Source organism: Sarcophilus harrisii, chromosome 6 (genome assembly GCF_902635505.1).
Source record: "Sarcophilus harrisii chromosome 6, mSarHar1.11, whole genome shotgun sequence".
In the NCBI taxonomy this organism is placed as follows: Eukaryota; Metazoa; Chordata; class Mammalia; order Dasyuromorphia; family Dasyuridae; genus Sarcophilus; species Sarcophilus harrisii.
Window position 1 is genome coordinate 56,096,589 of NC_045431.1, and position 20,993 is coordinate 56,117,581.

Here is a 20,993-nt window from a genome sequence, read left to right on the forward strand (position 1 = left end):
TTTGACTTGATGAGGAAACTAAGAAGGGATGCCTAGAACCTGACAAATTACATGGGCTTTTGAATATAGTGAGTTTGAGGATACAACCCAACAAAATAGTCAAATGTTGTTCATGCTGAATCACCTAACCATAAGGTATAGGTCCATGCAGAGTCAAGACAGGTTAATTATTCATAGCAGCATATGAGCAAATTGCTAAGTTCAAAGTGGGGCTTGATTCACAAAAAATGACAAAGGGAGGTCAAAAATAATGAAGGGCCAGATGAGCCTTGTTGACTTTGTGGGACGTTTAGACTGCTATACAAGAACTAATGGGGAAAATCCAACAACAGATGTTTTAATAAGGCAACTTGCTAAGGAAAATGCTAATGAGGTGGCAGAAGGGGATTATATAGGATGCCCAAGGATGCCCTTTAGAGGAGTTCATAAGACGCTGTGCCACAGTGGTAAAATGCCTTTTAAGCCAGACTAATAGACTTAAGATCCCAACATGGTAGACAGAGTCCCTTCCGGCAAGGGACTTCTAGAGAGAACGCAATGCTTTCTTGGTAAAGTAGGGCATCTGAAAGCTCAATGTTGGTATAGAGGCAGAGTGAGAAAACAGGGTGGGAGAACAAGACCCAGTATCCCATGTCCAAAATGCAAAGAGGCTTCCTTTGGGCCTCAGAATGTAGACAGGTTCAGGGAAGGCTGAGGGGCCCACCCCAGGGCCCCAGGGAAAACACTTAGGGCATGATGGAGCCAATGGGACCCAGAGTGCCTAGGACAGCCAATACCCCAATAGACCAATCAGCCAGGAAGCCAATGATGGCAGAAAGGATTAAAATCAATCAGCCAGCAAGCAACCATGGGAAAAGGGATTACAATTAGGGAAATAGAGTTGATGCAGCTGAGACAACTGAGATACCCCCTGGAGAGGTGAATTGCCCTCCAGCCTATGGATCCCTTTGCCCAGGCACAGTAGGCTTGACCATTTTACCTCCTGAGAGTAAGTAAAACAGTGTCCATCCACATACTGATGTGGGAAACTGGGAATGTGATAAATCCAAGTCACCAATACAGGTAGACAATGTGTGACTTATCACCCGGGAGATATAGTAGCATCAGGTTTACCATGTCCTAATAAGCCTTGGGATGTCAAGATTCTGATTCCAGATCACAAAATCCAGCAATTTACTGACAGAGTGAACAACTGACCGACCTATATCCAAATCTATATAAATGGCCTTCCATTGGAAGGATTGGTAGACATGGTGCAGATCGGACGGTCAAGAGGTGCCCTTGGCCCAGTCACTGGCCAAAGATTGCAGACACCTACATGTCTGGTGTAGGAGGACAAAGAGCTGAAGTTAGTGCTGCCCCTATGAATGAACTTTGAAGGCAAAACAGGAGTTTTTACTTTTATAGTTGGAAAAATTCCCATAATCTGGGGAAGAGACGTTTTACAGCAATTAGGGTTAAAATGAGTACTTGGTTTTTTTAAAGGGCTGTTGGGCCTGCCAACACTTTTCACCTGTTCCCATCCAATGGAAAACTGATACACCAGTGGGAAGAGCAGTGGCCCTTAAGTAAAGATAAAATTCAGGCCATTAGATATAGTAAGAAAGTTTGACCAAGGACATTAAAACCTCTAAGTCCTTGAATTCCCCAGTGTTTGGGAAAAAGAAATCTGGAAAGGAGGATGTTAAGGATTTAAGAAAAGTGAATGAATAGATGGAAACTATGGAATTTCGCCTGGATTCCATCTCCTACCAGTTGTGAGAATGGCCTTTTTAAATAGATATTAAGGATTGTTTCTATTCTATCCCTGGATAAGGAGGATATGAAAAGATTTGTTTTCAGTGCCCAGGTTAACTTCTGGAGCCTTTATAAAGATATAAATGGACAGTTTTACCAAGGAATGAAAACAGCCCTACTATGTGTTAAATGGTTGTGCTGTTTTCCCATAAGAAAAGATTCCAAAAGTTTGTATTAATTACATGGATGACATTTTGGATGGATGAGGAAAAATTTAAAGAAGATGTCTACAAAAGACCATGAAACCTAAGGAATTACAAATTATACATAGCACCAGAAAAATTCAAAGACATGCCCTTTTCAATATTTAGAATATGAAGTATAAATTTAAGGTGCAAGTTCAAAACTTCCTTAAGAACAGAAAAAGCAAAACATTGAATGATTTTCAAAATTGATAGGAGATATCCAATGGATGCGACCAGTTTAGGTTTATACCATAGTTACAACGTTATATGACATTTAAGGGAGAAGTTTTTAAATTACCACCAAAGGTTTGAAGCTAAGAGGCTTTTTAAAAGGAACTGGTTTTTATCCAATGTGGTTGGAAAGAGTCACCAAAACCCTTGAGATCGTTTTCCACAAGAGGCACTTTAGCAGTCCTTCATCAAGGACAAGTGGGATAGAGGGTGAATCCCAAAAACCAGAAAAAGTCTTACTCCCTACCCGTGCTTGTTTAGAATTTTATTAAAATAATGAGAACAATTATCTGACAAGACCTGAAAGATTAATTTTTATACCAATACACAAATTAATGTGTGTTGTGAGACCATCCCAGAGTGGAAATTTTATTAGCATGGTCCAAATTTTTAATGGGTTCCCATTAAAGATAACTGACTATTAATAAATTTGGGATGGACCTTAAAAAAAGTATCTAAAGTTCTTTTCAAACCAATTATCTTCACGGATTCATCCAAAATAATATTTGTGTGTGTATTCTCAGATCTAACTATAAAGAGAGTAGTCAGAACTCCTTTTATCACTCAGAGAATGAATTGATGACATTCTAGTTACTTATTATCCAGGAGAATAAATATAATATTCATTGGCCTATTCGGAGGTGTGTTTAAAAGAATTCCACAGCCCAAATAAATTTGAAATTCTAATATATTAGTTTAAGAAACTTAAGAGCAAGTGAGAAAGCATCCAGGTGATTATATATTATATTCCATTCTTTATAAATTTCGGTCCATATTTGATTAAATAAAGGAGATAGTTTTAATATGTTTAATATTTTTGCTCCAAGAAGTCAGGATCTTTATTTAAATATCAAAAGGGTTTGAGCTTTTAGTTTACAATTTAATAACAAGAGAGGAAGTTAGAGATAGTAAAGCCTGAGGTTGCCTTCCTTTCCACGCCCTACACTACCCAGGAAGAACCCTCGTGGTTTGAGACCCAATGAAATCTGGCAAATGGATGACCAATATAAATCTTTTGGTCGTCGTCTTTCATCCATGTTGTGGTAGACATTTTGGGATTCACTTTGCAATGCCCAGAAAAGAGACAGCCTGAGTGGTCATAATTCCCTTACAAATTTACAAAGGGGCAAAAATAAAAAAGACAATGGCCTGCTTATATTAAAAACATTTTTTAATTTTTGTGCACAGTATAAGATTTTACACCACGGCATACCTTTTAATTTCCCAAGGACAGGAACAGGGAGAGGAAAAAGAGAATTAAACCCCTCCAAAAAAAAAAGAAAGGGGGAGCCCAGGTGCCCTAGAGAACTTCTAAATCTGTTTTATACTATTAATTTTGATTTTTTAAAAGAGGCACTTTCTGGCAGACAGGTTTTATAACCCACTGGAAGGGTGTCCAGTGGAGAGCCCACTATTTTGATAATCGCCGGTGATGGGAGAGACCTAGAAAGTGGGTGAATGGAAAGGACCAGATAGGTAACTGTTTGGGGAGGGTTTGTTTACCCCACAGGTGGAGAAGGAATCAGATGGGTGCCAAGGATTCGCCTTGTCCATTGAGAGAAGGAGGACCTTGAAACAAAGGAGAAGACCCAAGAAATATCGGGTGGTGCTTTGGTGATTGTGTCACCTTGAAAGAGCGTGGCAGTTTGGGGTTTGACCTTGGACATCAAAGATTGTCATTTAAAACCTCAGGAATCATTGGATTCTCTGAGCCAAGGGATTTGAAACCCTCAGGAATCATTGGATTTCTGAGCCATAGGATTTGAAAACTCTAGGAATCATTGGATTCTCTGGACATAGGATTTGAAACCCCAGGAATCATTGGATTTCTGAGACATAGGATTTGAAACCCTAGGAATATTGGACTTGAGACATAGGATTTGAAAACCTCGGAATAATTGGATTTCTGAGAAATGATAAGACTGTTAAACACTTAAAATCTGCTGAATATTGATTCCCTAAATAAAAGACTTTTCAGGATTCAAAACTAGGGATCATTGATTCTGAATGTGAAAAATGGCTGATTGGTTTTGGACTATCTCTTATTTGAAGAAGGTGTATGTGTGGACTGTTTTTTACCCACCTTCTAGGACTTCTGGTGATCTTTCCAACACCAGTTGATTTATATTGTTTGTATTCCGCACTTGTGTGTACAATTCATGTTTGTTAACACATCGAGCCTGACTGACTGAGGGGGAGGGTCATCCCATTAGCCCTTTGGTTATTTATGTGTTGTGTTACTCCCATGCTGATGGGTTTTGGAATAAGACCTTCAGCCCAGAAAGCTAGCAACCCCCATTTCCCTTTGGTGCTTTTCACCCTTCCTGGATGTCAGGTAGGGCGTGATCATCTCCTTTTAGTGCTTTCACCGCCTTTTCTGAGAAGTCAGACGGATCCCTCCTTTGGTGCTTTCACCCCTTCCTGAGAAGTTAGAGGCTGTGATCACCTCCTTGGGGTTGACCCCTGAGGAGCGGGGATGGCAGACCACCGGTTTCTAAAATAAAAAAGTGGAAATGTAATTGAGGTTTGAGCTGATGCAAGAGGTCCCAAGTACATGAGGCAGATAGTAATTGGGCATACCTATTAATATAGATGATTGGATAAAGAATGGTCCCTGCCCACCTCCGTGCAAGTCCTATGTTGTATAGGAAAACGATTTTGTGGGTGGAGGCAGAGAGAGACAGGAAGAGAAGCTGGAGAGATTGGGCCTGGGTTCAGACCTGAGCGTGGTTGTGTGGTTGCCAAGCTAGCCTTGACCATCATTTATCGGATTTCTTCACCTCCGATCCTTCTTTTCACTAAGAATAAAGACTGACGGTTTTCCCTAACCTGAATTCCTATTTCGATTTAAAATACACGATATCAAAAATTGTGAATAGGCTGTCTTTTGTCTTTCCGTCAAAATTCCCTACTTAATCTGTTAACCTGGCTTACTTGTATGTAATGTACATATGTAATGTATAGCATGTAAAATTTAGTTGAGAGTTGGTAGAGGTGGCTTGACCCTTTCACATTCTAAAATCTCAGTAAATATTAAAGGAATGAATGAAGTTATAACATTTTTTAACCTAATTCTTTTCTTCTCTCTATATATAGAATAAAAATGGAAATTTGAGTGTTTGTTTTAGTAAAATAAACTGGTTTTTGTTTGGCTTTTATTAAATTAAATTAATTTCCATTTATATTTATCATTCATGTTTCATATTGTCATAATATTTTGAATGCAGAAAATATTTTCAAGGTTTATTTATTTTAATGTATTGTTTCACTAACAAACTAAGTCAAGTAACTATTGTCAATTCTGATTATCAATACTAATTTTAGTGAACTTTAAACACACCAAATATCATAAACAGGTCCTTCATATTATAGAATGTATTATATAGTTTAAAATTTTCTCTTCTGATTTATTTTGCATTATATTGTTCTCTTTTTGTTTTATGTACAGTAAATTTTTGCTAAGCAACCAAAATGATAGACTGTGTTACAATATTACAGGTTAAAGAAATCCGTCAAAAATTAAAATGCTAATTTAATTTTCTTTAAATATGGGATTCAAATGAAGATAATATGTTTACTATTTCTAAAACCAAAATAATTTATTTTAAAATATATTTTATTCTACACTTTTCTCACTTTCTAATAAGAATACCTCAATGGAATAAGATTTTCATATAACAACAGCAACAACAACAAATAGCTAACAAAACAACCTGACACAAAAACTTAATTTGACAGCAAAAGTCAAATACTATCATCCATTATCTTTTTAAGAAGAAGGAAATTTGTCTCATTCCAAATATAATCATTGCAATTAATTTGAAATCTTATGATTTTAGTTTTATTGCTCTTCTCATTGACTTTGCTGTGGTCTTTTTTTTTTTCCCCTTGACCCTCTTGTGTTTATATCAGTCCCTAGCAGTGAGGTACTACAAATCTTCCCTACTTTCTTTATAACCCTCCTCTAATTTCTTTTGCATATTAATATCATATTGCAATGTTATGGAACATTTTCCAAGCATTTCCTACTTGATGGAAGGACTAATTTATTTGTTTTGGGGGGCTATTTTAAAAAAATATTGCTACTATACGGAATTTTGGTTAAAATATGTTGACATATACGATAGCTACCTTTGAGTTTCTTTGGTATTTTTCAGTGGTTTGGTCAAAGGATCTCAATTTTTAAAATTACTTTTCTATAGCAGTTGTTTTTAGTGTCTTAAATCCTTGAAATGAATATTTTTTTTGTGTATTCATCATTTAAAAATTAATATCTGGCTTTTCTGGAATTCAGAGATTGTTATTCTAGTTTCCCATCTATGAATAATTGCATTTCTCCTACTTTCCCCTACTTTCAAGCTGAACCTCTTTACTTAAGATATTCATGTATAAAGATATCTAAAGGGAACATTTTTAAGCTATCACAGTATCATGAATATAATAGCAAATAATTTCCCCCCACTTAAAGGTGTATACAAAAAAAAAAAAAAAACTTTATCTCAAGTCTGATGTAACAATGCTTGACAGAAAACAAGTCAAAGGAAGGATCAAAGTTGACATATTTAGAACAACCAGTAGAGCTTTTGACTAAGTAAATAAATAACTAACTTGAATATGTCCTTTGGTTGTTGTCTTGTGAACTCTAAAAGATATAATTCCCATTGCAGAAACATTTATAAAGGGAATCAAGTAGCTAATTATAAACAACAGCAAAAGTAACAACATTATTTCATTAGGAAAATTTAAGTAGTCTCATTGATTACACTATAAGAGAGTTTCAGTAATTGTTTTGTGACATAGTTGGGAGAACCTATTGAAATTTTATTAGCAACTAATCCTTATGATTAATTCTACATAAATTAAACAGATTTTTGACATTCATGAAAATTTTAAGAGTTTTCATGTATGATATAAAAAATCTTACAAACCTAAAAAGATGATCAATAAGCTTTCTTTATGGAAGTGATGTTGATCTTAGTCATAGTTTCAACTTATAATTAATGAGAATTTCAAACAGCTACAATACTCATGAAACTAATTAATGAAAATGAATTAAATCTTTAAAAGGTATGATTATAAATCAATCTTATAAAAATGTGGAATAGAGAATTAGAAGAGACTTTAATAGAGATATAATGTTTTATAAATGCAAAAAAAATAATACTGTGGTCAAAGCATTCAAACTCTGACAGAATGATGAACACAGATATTTGTAAATAGTTTTTATTAGAACCAAGTAGCAAAGAATCCAATCCTAAAGAGTAGGCTAAGAATAGAAATACAAATACAGCTCTCCCATAGGTAAAAGAATTCTGAGACTAATAACTAACAGGACCATATTACTTCGGACAGATGCAAATAGGATAGAAGATTTAAAAGCTATTGTCAAGAATGAAACAGCTATTAATTGTATGATAGAGAACAACCAACACTCAATGTATTTATATATTCTAAGTCAAAATCTTAAGGCATATTTCATCCAAGCCCACTGTGTAGGGTTTTTCCAAGGTTATACACAAAACCTGGGAGCATAAACAAAGGCATACTAAGAAAACCACCAAGGAAATTACACTCACAAAACATATTGCTTTGACAAAAAAAAAATACCTGATTTTTTTGTTCTCTCTTTATACTACATATGCAGTTTTACCTTTATAATATAATGTAATAATTTAGTTATCCAGAGTTTCAAGATCTTCTTACTTATATTTGTAGGCTTGAGTTACTAAGATGCTGGAAGATTGAAAAGGATATCCTTGGAATCTCAGAGATTCTGGAAAGTCTCCTCTAGAGAAGAGAGATTTCAGAGGACCTTCTCATAATGCAAAAAAATCCCTGGATTAGTTTATTCATGAATATTCAGAAAAGTCGGTTTTCTTTGAAGTTTTAGTAGCTTTCTGAATGAAAATTCTGTTTGAGTTTTGCAGTACCATTTGAGAAAAAAAAATGAGGCAAAAGTGAATATGTGAATTGTATTTCCATAGGTATGTAGTAAATAAGTATACTAGATTTAAAACCAATATGAAGTATCAACTGTGAAAGTTCATGTGCATGATGTACATGTGTCTATATATAAATTTCCTAATTACATGTAAAAACAATTCTTATCACTTTTTAAAAATGTTTCCAGTTTCAAATTCTATTTTTTTTCCTTCCCTTTTCTTTTTGCCACAAGACAGTAAATAATCGGTTATATATCATGTAAAACATTTCCAATTTACCAATTTTGTACAAAAAGACTAAAATAAAAGGAAAAAAAATGAAACAAATAAAAAAAACATGCATAAGTCTGTATTGAAACACTATCAGTAGTAGGCTTCATCATTAATCTTTTGATATTGTCTTGGATGATTTTATTGCTGATAATAGCTAAGTCATCCACAATTCTTTATAATACAATATTACAATATTACATTCTGATTCTATTCATGACACTTTTAATCAGTTCATATATGTCTTTCCATGTTTTTTTGAAATCATACTATCATTTTTTTATTGTACAATAAAACTTTATTACAATCATGTCACATTAGTTTGTTTAGTCATTCCCTAATTAATGAGCATCCATTCAATTTCCATTTTTTAGTTACCACAAAAAGAGCTGCCATAAATATTTTTTTGTGCAAATAGGTTCTCTTTTTTTTATTGTCTTTGGGGGGAGGGGAGGCAGAGCCAAGATGATGGAGAGTAGACAGGTCTTTGAGCTCTTCCTAGCATCCCTCAGATCAAGCCTCTGAACTGTGTGACAGAACCCACAAACATTTGGAGTATAATAAATTTGCAGCAGAAAAAATTTTGAAAGAACTTTAGAAAAAGTCTGTTTCAATTGGGCACCGGGAGAGGCATCTGAGAGCAGACACAGTACAAGGACCCAGGGCAGTGTAGTGTCTGTGCTTGGGGGCGGGAAGGGGGGGAATCTCCTGAGAGACTCTTGATCAAAATACATCAGTATTGGCTATTCTGTTTTGGTTCAGAAGTCAATGTATCAGAAAACTAAATGTGAGTTATCCAAGCAATTACAGAAAACAAATAATTATGTGTCTAGGTGCTTACTTGCATAAAATAGAGAAAGAGAAGAGCAATTGACATAAAATTTAAATAGATAGAAAAAACCAAATTAAAACCCCTAATTAAATACCAGATTTGAAATTCTGAAAATAAAAAGGAAGATTAATAAAATTGAAGGTAAGAAAACTATTGAATTAATAAAAAAATGAAAATTTGGTTTTATGAAAAAACACAACAAAATATATAAACCTTTAGTTAATTTGATTAGAAAAAGGAAAGAAGAAAATAAAATTGTAAGTATCAAAAATGATATGAATGAACTTACCACCAATGAAGAAGAAATTAGAGCAATAATTAGGAGCTATTTTACTGAATAAATCTGGTAATCTAAGTGAAATGGAGGAACATATGGAGGAATGATAAATCTATAAAAATATTGAAATAACTTGAAGGAAATAAATGAAAGACTTTGGATCTACCTAGAAAATACTAGTCATACTCTTCTGGAAGTTCTGAAAGTTTGGTGTTTCTAAATTCAACTCCATTTTTTTTAGGTTATACATGTACTCTTTTTACATTTTTCATATGTCATGTTGAGAGAGAAAAATCAGAACAAAAGGGAAAAACCATGAAAAAGAAAAAAAATAAGAAAAACAGGTGAAAACAGTATGCTTCATATATTTAACTTTATAAAGGGTAGCTTTCAATATGATTTCTTTGTTTTTACAGCAACAATGAGGAAGCATTGGATAGACATGCATATACAGAATTTATCTACACAACAAGAAATAGGGAAAGAAATAAAAATTTGAAGAGGATCAGTTTAATATCTTACTACCTACACAAACACGATTTCATTTTATTTCACATTATATCAGTTGGATTAACTTTGCATTTTTATCAAATTATTTCAAGGCTCTTCTATTTAGTTATTTGATTAGCTACTTAGTTTAAGTGTCTCTATATGGAAATGGCTGATTTTTGCATTTGAATTTACTGAATAAATAATACTCAGTTGCTAGATGGAATGTGGGACTTGGAGTCAAGAACAATTGAATTTGAATCATGAGCCAAGCACTAATTGTTTATACCTTTTTATGTCTTCATTTCCCCATCTTTAAAATAGGGATAATAATAGCATCTATCTCACAGGATTCTTATGAGGATTAAATGAATTAATATAAATAGATTGTGCTTTGCAAACCTTAAAGGGCTATATAATTATTAGATGTTGTTGCTGTTGTCTTTAGCGAAGGAAAACATCCATAAAACATTTCATTTGAAGAACAGCAAAAGCAGCAACAATAAAACATCCTTGCAGATATTGAAACCCAATATATGGAACATCTGTTTGCTGTCACTAAGAATAAGACAATATTCACCTGTTATAATATTTATAGTCAGTATCTTTCATGAGCTCAATAGTTAAGATTTCTGAGAAAAAGATGTTCTTGAGAAACAGATGTTCTTGAGATGTATTATTTGCCTTCACTTTGATTTTTTTCATTAAAAGTGTGTCTTCCCTTAATAATATAAAAGGTTAGTTTAGTGTAGTAAAATTTCCAAAATCAATGTACTCATTAATCTATAAGATCATTTTTTACCTGTCACATTTTTTGTTACAAATTGTAGTGCCTTTATGTCCTGATTATAAAAATGTATATTCAATAAGCTAGTCTTTTGCCCAACTTTATGCCTTTCTATAATTCTAATTCCTATTCCTTTATATCCTCTCAGTGGAAACATTATTTTCCCTCAAAGTTATTAGGAGCAAATATTTAATTGCCTAGTGACCAACCTACTTGTAATGTGACTTTCCATGTTAAGTTGTCCTGATCTTCAAACAACAGATGTAGCAGAGCTGCATTCAAATGCCTTCTAATTTGTTAAATTATGGTAGTTTCAATTCAATTCAATTCAATTTTCCTTAATTAAATTTGGTGCAATTCTATTTGATTCTTCTGACACTGTGCTAGATTACAGAAATTAGAGAAAAGAAAAACAAAAAAAGAAAAATACACCTATCTTTGAGAAAATTAAGTTCTATTGGAGAGAAACTACATATATAGTACAAAATATACATGCAGTAATTATAAAGTAATAGGATCTGAGAAAAACATTCATAATTGTGGGATTAAGTTCTTCATGTAGGAAGGGGTCAAATGAGGTGAGTGAAAATAAGATTAGAAAAGGTGGATATAACAGGGAAGAATATTTCAAAGAGAGCAGGTAGCCTTTACAAAGTAATGGAGTAAGGACCCAGAATAGATCACAAAGGTTCTAGGAATATATTTTAGGGAACTCCATGAGCTTGAAATGGAAAAAAAAAATGTCTTTTTATTTTTTTACTAATCTTTAGTTTCTTTTTAAATCCTAAATGTTTTTCATTTAAAAATGTTATTCTAAGAAGGGCCCCTGGGCTTCAATAGTTGGTCAAAGGGGCCCCTCACACACATGCATGCAGAAACACACACACACACACACACACACACACACACACAAATACACACACAATTCTTACTGTAAGAGGACTTGCAATATAGGCCAAATAGTCAAATTTGACTAAAAGTTTGAATGCCTAAGAGGGAGTAATGGGAAATATTTTGAAAATACATATTGTAAAGGCTTTTAGTGCTAAAAGAGAGTTTATATTTAACTGCGTATTTTCCCCAGGACATCATGTAGTGTTATGTAGTGTCTTTGGACAGGGTAGACAATAAATGTTTGTGAATTTCAAAGAACTGATACATGCTTCTTACTCTACGTCAAAGCAGTGTTGCATCTTTTCACATGTTGGGATTTATAGAAGATAAATCTCAATGCTTCTTGATCCCTTGCTTAGAGAAGAATGTTGTCCTTAAAATGCATTTATTTGTGAATTATAATAGAACACTGTTTCACTAAAATATTTTATTAAAGTATCTAAGAAAAGCAATATGTAAAATTGCCAATACTACAACATTTCAGCACTTTGATGGATCAGTGATCTCTTTTATGTTAGAGGACCCTTAAACAATGTAGATAGAAACATATCTACACCTCTTCATACTGGGTACTTCTTGTTCTCCCATCAACCCTCTATAGGAAACCTGCCCAACATGATGGATTTCTTCCTCTAGGTCTTTTAACATTGTAAGAATACCGATGTAACACATTGGTTGTACATCTGTTATAACTTGCTCCCTCTATGTGAATGGCCCACCTCTTATCCCAACCATCCATCTCCTGGATGATATCTTTTATACAACAATTTGTCATAGGAAATATGCTGCAGTCTGTTTATATCCACCATATGTCTTCCCATTGTCCTTTTTGTGACCCACAATTTTGGTTTTCTGAGATTGTGAGCTATAGCCATACCACCTTTAATGCAAATAAATCAAAACTGATCTCAGATGCTCAAGAGGGTTGGGCTCTGTTAGTATTTGGAAGGGAAACCTCATAGTAATACCAAGTGCCTTATTTTTCCCAAAACACTTCTCCAAGCTTTGATACCATGTTGTTCAGTGGCATCTGATATAGAATTAAAGACTCTGAGTTAGTTGCAATCCTGACTCTGCCATTTGCGTGATTTTTGTGTGATTTTTGGGCAAATCACTTTTTCTCTCTCTGCTTCCATTTAGTCATATTCAAATGTATTAGAGTAGTTGATCTTGAAAATTCCTTCAAGCCTTAAATGTACCAAACTATGAGGTTTTATGATTATCAACCACAGGACAGAAGATTATATGTTATATATATATATATATATATATATATATATATATATATATATATAAGCTGCACAGTGAATTTCAAATTGTGACCCAGTTTATTAATAAAGGAGCATAACCTTCCACCATATAATACTATTCATTTATAATAGACTGGATATTTATTCTTCAATGGCTTGAATAGACATTCTGTAATTAAAAGAATGTCAGGACATCAGTATTGGAAAAATAGGATTTCAGTATTTGGAAACTTAACTCCACTGTGTAAGTTAACATTGCATAACTTTGAACTGAAACCTACCTTCACTTGTTTTTTAAAGGACACACTCTTTCAAATTTCCAGATTCTATTGGGTCAATGGGATATAACAGCTTTACTCAGTTATGGCTTAAATATTGCTGAGAGCTCTAATGACATTTTATTTTAACTAAAGTACAGAATTCCTGCAGAACATTTAGGCATGTAGAGATGGAGTTCTTATCATATTGAAACTAATGATTTGGGAGATAAGAAGCTTATGGTGTTTCATGTAGGGTCATTCTTGGGTATCCCATTTTAGGAAGGCCATTATGATTTTAGGAAGGTCATAGTCAGACTGAACATGTATTCATAAAAAGTGAAATGAGCAGAACCAGAACATTGTACAGAGTACTGCACATATTGTACAATCATCAACTGTGAATGACTTTGCTATTTTCAGGATTATAAAGAGCTAAGTCGATTTTGAAAGACTTCTCATGAAAAATTCTATCTACCTACAGGGAAAGAACTGACAGATTCAAAATGCAGACCAAAGCAGACTTTTAAAAACTTTACTTTCTTGTTCTTTGTTTTTTATTGTTCTGCGTTTTGTTTTGTTTTGTTTTTGTTTTGCAACATAATAATATGGAAATGTGTTTTGTATGACCACACATGTGTAATTTATATCAAATTATTTGCCTTCTGAAGAAGAGGAGCATGAAAGGAGGAAGAGAATTTGGGATTCTTTTTTAATGAATATTAATTTATTACATGTAATCAAAATGTATGTGTACACATGGGGATATAAGCATTTATACATGTGTATCTGTACATATAGGGGGGTGAATGTATTTGTGTTCAAATCTGTTTTGATGAGAACACTAATACTCTGTGTTGGGGATATAAAAAATGATACAGTCCTCATCCTTTGGAATATTCCACAAGAATATATGCACCTTGAAGGAAGGGATTTTTTTTTATTGTTTCTCTATTCCCAGCACTTAGCTGGAAATGTATGTCATATAGTAAGCTCTTAATAAATATTTGCTGATTGGCTAAGAATCTTACATTCATTCAAGGGTATAAAAGATATAGACAGATGAGTGAATGTTAAGTATATATAAAATATTTTTAGGAAGGTGAGAGCAGTAAGATAATGCCTCATATAGCCAATCATACCTGAACTATGCTATGAAGGAAGCCAGAAAGATGTGAGGAATGAATCCATACCAACACAAGGCTTTGTTTAAATCCCTAGGTTAATGTGTTTAACTTTTAGAAAAACGAATCCTCAATAACCGCATAGCAGTGCTTTGTTACACAGAAGTGCATTTGAATAGGAAACATTTTTGGTCCTCATAATTTAATGCAGCATTTTATTCCCGCTTAGATAAAGGGCACTTTTCCAATAGGATTTCCTGAAAGAAAGAATCATTGTATTTAGAAAGCTGTGGAAACCTGTCAATAATACCCTTGTGTCCTATAAAAATGTTTTTATTTCTTTCATGGTATGTTTGCTTCATCAATTTCCTTAATCCGAGCTGCAGTTCACGTTGCCATCCTGAAACACCTCACTGAGCAGTAATTTATCTCCTGACTCAGGCATAACAACCACAAATGCAGGTTATTCTGGGAACTGGGATTTGCATTGCATAAACCATATTTTAAAAATCATTTTTAAATGAGATTAATTCATGATAGGGAAATTATTCTTCTATTTTTGGATTCATCTTCTAAGAGATGTGATGACTGAACCTTGAGTGTTTGTTTGAGTATAGGGCAGAATCTTCATCTGAGGATTAGGGATTTCTGAGAAAAGAAATATAACCACAAGAGAAATGAGAAGATGCTTCCTCCCTATTTATTATAATACCTTTTTAGAAACTGGCATTAGGGGAGATAATGACAGATTGAATCTTGGAATTTATCAGGTGTGTCCTCAATGGCTTGCATTTCTTCCCAATTAGGTAATCCAGCAAATTACCAATCTTCAAGTGTTAGAAAAATATTGATGGGAAAGTGTGGTCGGCAGAGTTGGGAGGAGAATTCAAACTGAAGGATTATGTCTGTTCTCTTCACTTAGAAAGAAAGCTTCTCATTGTAAATTGTTGCTGCTGCTATTCCTGTAGCCGGTACTTTTGTTGACTTTGTTCTTTCCTTTATTTCACATTTAAGGAACTCCAAGTGAGGATAACTACTTCTATATGAAACTGAGAAATTGAGGTTAAAAGACTTGTCCAGAGCCACCGAGTCAGCCTGTTAGTATTAGGATTGAACAAACATATTTCTGATCCTGTGATCTTCATTTTATGAACTAAGCTATGCTCCCCTATATCCTGTTTCATCAATATCTTGTTTTTTCCCCCATTTTTGTTTCATTAGAGAAGGCCAGATTCATGTTTAATATATATTAATGGAACAGGCAAAACAACATGTTTTCATGTTTAAGAGTTTCTTGCAATCACCCACTCAAATTCCCATGTAATAAATTACCTGGGTACAAATATTACAAGTGAGATGTACTAAGTCATGAAATACCAACTTTTCAGGCTGTGGATTCTTTCTCCCCATATTTGAAATAAGACTTTAGGTGCCAGTTGGCCCATGACAATCCTAGATGCCTTGAATTTTAACATTTGAAGTATTTGGAGTTTTGAGGACTTGATATCATGCACACTTGCTTCCTATGGATTCTTTGATTTAGAGAGATTCTTGAATCTACAATTTATCCACCATTCTGAAAGCTTTAACTGGAGACATAATCTATATTCTATTTTTCACATCATTCATTCTTTACAAGTATGGTTTGGTAACAAAATTCCATAACTACTATCATTATGAATGAAATATAACTTAGCTTTGCTTCCATATTAACAATTGCCAAAATTTAATTCTGGAAACTAATAACTTTCAAAACTGGGCATTACCTTGAAATTCAGTATAAGCTTGTACTATTGCCTGAGTTTTTCAGAAAGATATAAAAAGAAAAAAAATGTATGAGCATGCTACTATATTAAAACCCTGAATTTTTGTTTTTATTTCTCTTGCTCTTAACTCCCACTCTTATTAAAGATATTAAAGTTTATTCTGGGTCATCTTGCTATTGCCATCTATTGAAGTGTAAATGTATGGAACCACAATTTCATTTACAAATTACAATTCATTTACAATCTCCTTCCTCCACCAAATATGTATTTATTACTTTATCTACCAAAAAAGAAAAGTATTTAAAAACTGTGTTTAATTTCTAAACATCTAATAAGTCACGCTTTATTTGAAATTTACAGATGCTAAATAATATCAGAAACTCAAACACAGTCTGTTAATATTAATTTTAATAATGTAGAAGGCATTGATTTGAAAGCTAAAGTCCTGTTTAAATAAGTTACTACAGTAGTTTGTCAAAGTTTGCTGGTTTTAATGATATTAATTTGGAGGCTAATAATATATTATGCTCCCAATCATGATATAATTAATATTTTAGTTTGCTGCATACTGCAAATCAGTGGCATCTGACTTTATAGGAATTTACTTTATTATGTTGAAATAAGAAATGACAAAAAATCTAAGTAATAAAGCTTTCTAAAGTTTCTTAAGGTTATCTCTAAAAATAACGCTGTTATTGAAGTCATTGAATTCAATGATTTGGCCTTTTTAAATAAAGTGTCAAAAATTATACCCATTAACATGGATATAGCAGTGATCTTTTGCTCATATTATGCTAATAACTCTGTTATTTTCCTTAAAACATTGTATTTTGACACAACAAAAACTTCCCAGAACACTATAAGAAAAAAAAAAGTATCCTTCCTAAAATATTGTGTGTTCTTAATAAAATAAATGAATGAAAAGAAAAGCATTTCATGAATGCTTTATCGCACTGTATCAAGTGGAGATGATGTACCTAGAAAAGCAAAATTCCCTGACTTTTCAAAGTATGCATTCAAATAGGAGAAGGTGATTTATATGGGAGCTTTCAGTGTCAAGTTATATAGAAAGTCCTTAAGGTTGTTGGTGTTCATTAACATTTTTTAATGTTATAAAGCCATGATAAAGCTAGAAACATTTCTGGTGTTCAAGCATTTATTTGTCAGTGCAAAGGATTTAGGTAGTGAGAACTGTCTTTTCTAGATGTTCACTTGTAGAAGTAGACAGGGATAGCAATAAGCAGATTTCAGGAAATAGCATTCATACCATGATTACTCCTCTGAAACATGGCTTTCAGGATTTGTCTGACAATTTAAAAAGAAGGCCTAAGATGGTCATTTGTACAGAAGGATCTAAGGACCCAGACAGATTTTCTAAGCCTTTCAAAATCCACTTTGTGAAAATGAAAACAAGATTTTTGGATGTAAATACAAGTTATAGCCTACTTAAAGTACTGTCATTTGTTTTCCTTCAGATTCTGTTAAAAGAAGCAAGCAGAAATTTGGGACTTGGTTATGGTTGTCTGAGGATGTTGACTGAGGATGATGATGATGATGATGATAATGATGATGACAACTGATGATGTGTGTGAGAAACATGAAGAGTAACTCATGTTTTAGATAAAAGAATTTATACTCCAATCTACCTATTTCTTTACCTGAGGATGCAGAGTAAGAATTTATAACTTATGTTTTAACATCTCCCCCAAAAATCCAATGACAGTAATATAATTCTTTAAGTGATGAAATAGATAAAAGTGTTGGTCTGGATTCAAAAAGACCTGAAAGCAATTCAAATCTCACATACTTATTAAATATGTTATTGTAGTCAAGTCAATTTACTTCTGTTTGCCGCAGTTTCCCCAAGATTATTGTGGGGATTACATGAAATCATACTGAGTGGTTAGCACAGTACTTGGCACACATTTCCTACTCAATAAATACTTTTATCCTTCTTCCTTCTATTCTTTCCTTCCTTCCTTCCTTCCTTCCTTCCTTCCTTCCTTCCTTCCTTCCTTCCTTCCTTCCTTCCCAAATTCTTTTCTACCTTTTTCTTCCATTCTTTCCTCATTCTATACCCCATTTCCCCTCTTTCCCTCCCTCTCTTACTATTTAATTCTCAGCCTAAAAAGGGACTTATTTATAGGGAAGCCTTAAATATAGTTCCACACCTTACTTTCACCCATGTACATTAAATTATGTTGCCATAATATAAACTGTAAAATGTGAATCTGATAGTCCGCTGAACTCTGAAAAGGATATCAATGATATCCTTATCTCTTTTTTCTCTGTTATTTTGATTCCTTATCAGGTGTTCTTTTCCAAACCTAAGGTGCTTCACAAATTTTTGCTGTGCTTTTTTTGTGGGAATCAGCATCTTTTCCTTAATGATAACTTATTCATTCTATGATCATTTTTAGCACAACCATTTTATTACATGTTTGAAAGTATGATTTTTCCTTTATTTTTCCTATTGTAAATTTTTTTGGATTATAGAATGGGGTCTCTCAATGTTATGTTTAGAAAGTGTTGACTTGCTTCATTTTTAAAACATTTACATTTTGTTTGAATGTTATGTGTAATTTTTGACCATGAAACATATGAATTAGATAAAGAAAGCATATACTTTTATGCTCTTGGGCAGAGATAATTATTGTTTACATTGCTATTTGTCATTAGTGCTAATACAATTATTATGATTTTCCTATCACATCGAACTCTATTTTTATTTCACTCCCTTGGGAGAGGTCATGTCACTCATCAAGCTAGCAACATCATAAGTTCATTATGTTAGTGGTAGTTGGAAAATAACTAATATATGGGCATATTCAGAAGCTTTCTGTGTGAAAAAGGGCAATGCTATAATGCTTATTCACTATTTTTTTTAAGAAACACACCTCTTTTTGAAAAATAGATACATTATTTTAAAGTCACACTGAATAAACTAAATTCTACTTTGCCATATATTTTGATGATGATAAATTTGATTGGAAATATGTGAATTTGAAAAACATTCTCATAAAAATACTTGAAAGGCAAGATAATTCTATGTAAACAAAAACCAAAAAAATATATATATCACATATTTCTGTGTACATTGATACTAAATATTTATTTTACTTAAATTATTTACATTGAAAAATCAAAATAATATTATTAATATTTTAAAGAAATTATCATTGAATACATCATAGAATTATATATGGAATCATTAATTTAATCATGGTAATATTTACATATAAATACAACCACATGGATATACAGAGAAAGGAGCATACATTTCTTTGGGACAATTTGTACTTCTTTCATAATCTGAACCACTTAAAAATGTTAGTTCCAAAATATCTCTCTTTATCTCTCTCTCTTTCTCCTCTCTCCTCTCTTTCTTGTCTTTCTGTCTGTCTCTTCCCTCTTTGTCTTTATCTCTCTCCTGTCTCTCCCTATCTCTCTGTTTTTATTTCTATCTCTTTTTCTCTTTCTCCCCTTTGTTAATGGTGAAAGCTTTTTGGTTTTATGTAATCAGAGATACCATCTTAATCTTAATAAAGGTTTCAAATTTCATGTTCAAGATGAAATGTTTTTAGTAGATACTGGTCAGAATTATAGGAATTAGATGCATCACAAGCCCAAAAGTGTGTGTTATTCCAAAGAAATCTTGTGCATTCCAGGAGCATTAACTTAGCTCAATAATATAAAATCCAAGGGACCTCATTTCATTGCTTGTATCAGAATCCATGCCAACCTTCTGATGTCAATTACTGTAACCTGGTAAACAAGTCCTTACAACCATATATTTCATGTAGTCCCTAAGTGAGTCAGGCTCATCATGTGAGATTAATCTCAATTGAAATCAATTTCTCTAACCTTGTCAAGATGTATTCGAATTAATAGGGGATTTTTTAGAATGCCCAATGGGTTTTATCAGTTCAAGTTTTTTATGTTGTAGAGTGAATTTTGCAATGGAACTTCTATTGAGTAGTTTTTTTTTTTTTTAATTTAACATCATCTAGTTGCAATTATACTCTCTGTATTACTATATATATATATATAAGATATTTCTTTATAATTTTATTTTTTTTATTTCTTGATTAAGATAACTAAATCTTTCCATAGTGAAAAACAAAGTTCATAAATTAACAAATTTTATTAAATTGAAGAAAAGTTGAATTGAAATCAAATTTTTTTTTTATCAGTGTTAAATATAGAAACTACCATTGCAATGTCAGCTTGTCTTGTACAAAAACCAATGGTTCAATAAATAATAAAGCTGATAAATTTACTATCTGAAGGAAGTAAGGAATATTTATAGAACACACATTATAATAAAATTAAACTATAAAATGATAAGGATTATGGTTTTGCATATTTAAATTTCAATAAACATTTGTATACAATTAGTCTATGAAATAAAAAGTTGCAGATCATTTACTCCAAATAATTAACGTTAACATTAATGATCTGATAATTACATTTGAACACTAATAGAAAATGTTTTAAATACTTTTAAAATGAAAATTAAAACTATTTTGAAATGTGGAAGTTAAGGATTTTTTTTTACTATTATTAAGCCATCAAAGAATTTTAGAAAAAAGAAATAAACTGCACCATAGTTTAAATCTGATCATTTTTCACAAATCTATCAAGTTAAGGATAACATCATTTATGAGCTCTTCAAATTATGTATAAAAGCAAACTTCTTTAAAAAATATAAGAGTTTACTTAATCCAGCTCTTTCATTTTTTCTGTTGAGAAAATTGAGATGCAGAAAGGTAAATGAGTTGACCAGTCACATATATAAGAAAAAGTAGGACCTGGGATTCAAACTCAAATCTTCTATATGCATTTTCCTCCAATCACTCTATGTTTTTTTTTTTTTAACTTAGTTTTTTTAA